Raw genomic sequence first — 5071 nt, 5'->3', positions numbered from 1 at the left:
GACTTTCAAGTTTCCCTTACTGATTGCATCTTCAATTGACTCTCCAGCCAGCATAAGATCCTTAAAGTCATTCATCGAATTTCCCAACATTAACTCAAAAAAAGGAGCCGGAAGAGAATCGTGAAACATATGTGATATTTCCTCTTTTACCAAAGGAGGTTGAACTTGTGCTGCCACTCCCCTCCATCTTAGGGCATACTCTTTAAAGCTCTCAGTAGCTTTCATCCTTATCTTTTGAAGGTGATGACGTTTTGGGGCTAAGCCTTTAACATATTGATATTGCCCCAGAAAAGCATCAGCTAGGTTGACCCATGTCTGGATCTGCTCTTTGTTCAAACAATTATACCATACTACAGCTGGACCAGCAAGACTGTCATGGAAGAAATGAATCAACAAATTATCATCATTTAAGTACCCTTCTATCTTTCTACAAAACATCCTCAGATGAATTAGGGGGCAACTGGTGCCATCATATTTCTCAAAATTAGGCACCCTAAATTCATGTGGGATGACCAAGTCAGGGACCAAACTGAGTTCTCTGGCTTCTAACTCCTTGTGAGTGGCATTAACAACCTTCATATTTTTAACGGCTTCATTCAACCACTTGAATTCGTTCTCATACTGCCCATAATTGACGAGGCTCTTCCCTTGGTTTGAGTTAGATGCTCCAGGGTGAATTATTACTCTTGGTGCATTAGTCTGATGAGATTGATTTCCTTTATCCTCCACTTTCTCTCTGCCAACAGCCTTGGTTTCCAGCACCTGGATCATTTGATTCGATGCGCTTTGCAGATAACCCGATGCTTGATTCCTCTTATCTTGTTGTAACCCGAGTAACTGTTCTTGCAGTTGATCTTGTGATTCCCGATTAGATTGCTCCATTGCTTCCATGATGATGTTGAATTAGTATGAATGAATGATCTTGTTATTACTGTCACATAACCTCCCACAAGTTATTTCCAGGTTTTCATAATTAATGCATGTAAAATACTTAAACAAATACATGCAATGCAAAATGCAAATGCAAATACAAATGCACGAGGTGTTAATTCCAAAAGTGACCACTTAAGAACAACCGTTCACTTAGACAACAAGAATTCAGTAAGTACACCATATAGTCAAAATTCAACTGCGGTTCTTCATCTCTTCATTTCCTTGAGTCATACTCTTCATTGGATCTCCAATGTGAAGTGGTCTTCATGTTGTTATGAAGGGTCTTCTCGTCCTTGGTATGATTGTATCTATCCCTTGAGTCAACATCTTAGCCTTTGCAGCTTTAAAGGAATTCTTCAATCAGCTTCAGATCTCTTCGTTCATCGGATGTCCTCCTTCATGGATCGTTTGAACGTCTCTGGATCTCCCGGTTTTGACTACATAGTGGAGAATTTCTTGCCACAATATGTTCAGCCTTCTTCTTTGTCAATCACTTGCGAATTAATACCCCTTGATGACATGAGGATGCAAATGCAATAAAATCAAAATAAAATAGACATAGAACAAACACAGGTTAGTACACATAAGATAAACAACAAAATAGTAGGTAAAGTAAACATCAAATAAAACCTACCCTCATATGCTGGCTACCCAATCATGCTTTAACAGATCCTACCCAACATGATATCTACCCACATGTTTTGTTATTCACAGAAAATCCTAATCGCATGATATCTAGTTCGCAGGCTTCATATGAAACCTAACCGCATGTTTTTCTAGTTCTCATACTTCTTGCAAAAAAAATAAATAAATTTGAGGAAAAAGGATAGAATGAGTTTCCCCTCTGTGACTTTTGAAGAACCACGGACAGAGATTCAGTATAAAACGGGTAGAGTTTCGGTATCACTAAAAAGGGTCCTCGAATTATCCTTTGCTGGTGCCCCCTTGGGCTTGCCAGACCCTCGATCCTCACCCATTATAGGCTTAAAACGGATCAAGTTCAATTCAAGAGGATACATTTCCCTATGTCCATGCGAGGAAACTCAATGTTTCACTCGTAAACATAAGGAATGCACCCCAGAGGTTACTTGCTAAAGCCCATGCGGAGAAAAGTAATTTTTCTCGCATAAGCGTAGCGTTCACCCCTACCTAACGGGACAGAGCACAGTTAGAAGGCTCTAAATATCAAAATGGTTGTTGCGACAGTAAAGGAGAAACCTATAATCCTTTCCCTCGATCCAAGAAACACAACAAACTAAAGTGAAGGTCAAAAAACTGAAACATGTAAATCACACGTTAGTACAACTATTTATTTGTTAATTAAAACGCAAATTAAAATGCAAACAACAATTTAAAACAAATCAGGGATTAAAAATCAAATTAAAGTGAACTTACAACTTTCGTTTGCAAAGACAATTAATTAATCGACTATAGGCCTGACTCTCTAAAAAGTCCCCAGCGGAGTCGCCAAGCTGTCGAAACGATTTTTAATGGGACGGGGTGGGGGCGAGATTTTGAAAACCGCATCATCTTTAATTATTCTCTTTTCAATTAAATTTTAATTAAAAACAATGCAATTTTAGAAAACCTCTCGTTTCGAAAATTTGGAATTCCTTTTACGATAAAAACATATGGTTCGAGGAGTCGCCACCAATCTTTGATTAGGGTGTGATTGGGCACCCAAAAACGTTGTCATTTTAAATAAAAATTAATTTTAATTAAAACGACAAATTTACGGTCTACGTTACCAAAATCCGAGTTCGGGAGTCGGTTACGTGTGGGGAAGGATTAGCACCCCCACAACGCCCTAAATCGGTACCTAGTCGATTAATTAATGTCTTTGCAACGAATTTCACAAGTTCAAATTTAATTTGATTAATGATCCCTTTAAACAACAAAAATGCAAATTTGTAACTTTGAAAAGCAACAAAATATGTTGATTTAAAATTTCCAAGTCATTAGAAAGATAAATGATATTCGATTATTTAGAAATATCGAGATCAGATATTTAGGTGAGTTCTAACGATCTTTTCTCAAATAATTTAAATAATCGAATATTTTTTTTTCTTTCATTCCCAAATTTTAAAGTGATTAATCCAAATTTAATTAGGTGTTACTGATGGGATACAATTTTAATTTAAAATTACCAAAACAACTCTCTAGTAAGTTAGGAGAAGCCATTACGACAATTTTAAATTAAAAGAATATTACCCTTAATCTGATTATGTAACGACGTCGGGTCATGCACACGAGGTTAACATACAATATTAAAAATTATCTAATTAATAAATAATATACGAAAAACTAACATGCACCAACATTTGGGACTAAAATCAAATGTGCATAAAAGATGAAGTCCAAATTACTAACAAACAAGACTCGATTCCATGACCAAAACGAAAATATGGGCAAAATCGTAGTGACCTTAAAGGAATTAATCCTAAAAGCCTAATATAAAACCTACTTTTGACTAAACCTAACCCTCATCTACCCCATCAGCCGTTCTCTTCTCTTCTCCCTCACCAAGGAGTCGCTCCTCTCATCCCATATCTACTCTCTTTCTCCATATGGTTCAACCGAGACATCGCCTTCATCAATCAACACCGTCGGCTGGCCACCAGGCCTTGGTGGCCATCTTCACCCGATAACCACCTAGACCGTGGGGGAGGAACCTACTAAAACTAACCCTGAACTGAGCCTAAACCCTTCTCTATTCGACCAAGGCTAAAACTTACTAACAAGATAACCTTAAGCCAGCCTCTCTCGGAATCAAACCAACACTGCTCCCTCTAGACGCTCTGACTCGTGATTCAACGGTAACCTGGGCTCCGACGAGGGACCAACAACGAGGTAAAATGTCTCGTCCCCCTTACTGTTTTTATTTTTTTTCTTTTTAGAGTTAAGAACATGCATGTAAAAAAAGACAAAAGATTAATTGAGATACCTCTGATTTGAATTGGTTCTATTGATTTCCTTTTCGTTCATTCAAAAATGAAGGGAATAATACCCTTGGCTTACACTGCTTGAATCGAAAATTGGGAGCAAAACCCTCATCTTTACCTCGTTTCTCTGTTTTTCATTTTGTAAAAGAAGATTCCCCTATTGTTAATGATTTCTGTTTCGAAGGGCCTCGGTGTTTGCTGTCTATTGTTGCCTTTAATCTGCCCCCCTCTCCCTTGTTGGTTTTTTTTTTGTTCTGTCCTCCCCCGCTGCCCGTGACCCTCTGTCCTGTTTTGCTCTGGATTTTTCATACCTGATTCCTCATTACTATTTTTATATTCCTCGTTAATGGTTCCATTTGATGTCTTCGATGGTGCAGAGTATGGGTGGCAGAGGCAACAACATCGGTCCCCTCCCCTTGTCTGTTGACTGCTGGATGATGGCCACTCGGGGAGTGGAGCCAGCAAAACGTGGGTGACAGCCCTGGTTGGTGTGCTCGTGAAGCATGGGCAGCTGATGGCAAGGGTCTTCACGAGGGATGCTCGGTTGCAGTGCTTCACATGGGTGCACAAGTATGTGGGAGCCGAGGAATGCTCGGGCGTGGTGCTAGTGGGAATGGGGAACCGAGCTCTATCTGATCGGGTGCAGTGGTCCACATGGGCGCACGAGAGACAGCAGCGGGTATTGTGCGCTCGGGCAGAGTGATGTCTCGGTTGTGTGATTCATGTGGGGGATAAAACATGGGAGCATGGGCTGCTGGAGCTCGGGCTTGGTGCTCGTATGGGCAAAGGAGCCTCACGTGAGGCTGCTGGTGACCGGGTCGAGTTGCAACTGGGTCTGGATCAAGCTGCTGAATCGGGCCTTAAACTTAGGTCGGGTCCTGGGCTATATGTAATTTGGACCGTAATTATTTGGGTCTAGCTAGTCTAGTGTTTTAATTTAGTTTGGGTTCGATGTAAAGGGACACTAGACATTTAATTTGGATTTTGGATCTCAATTTGTGTCTCATTTTCCATATACGGTTACAATTCCAATTGAGCACCAAAACTTCCAAACTCAAACTTCCACGCTTCATCACTTGAAATAGATCTTCATTTAAGCATGATTATCGCCAAATTAATTATCGAACATCTTCAAGAAAATTTAATGGCCCGGACAAAATTAGGGTATTACACAGGCTCCATAGTATCGATACTAC

Source organism: Hibiscus syriacus, unplaced genomic scaffold, assembly GCF_006381635.1.
Source record: "Hibiscus syriacus cultivar Baekdansim isolate YM2019G1 unplaced genomic scaffold, ASM638163v2 tig00110418_pilon, whole genome shotgun sequence".
Lineage (NCBI taxonomy): Eukaryota > Viridiplantae > Streptophyta > Magnoliopsida > Malvales > Malvaceae > Hibiscus > Hibiscus syriacus.
This window is presented reverse-complemented; position numbering follows the sequence as displayed.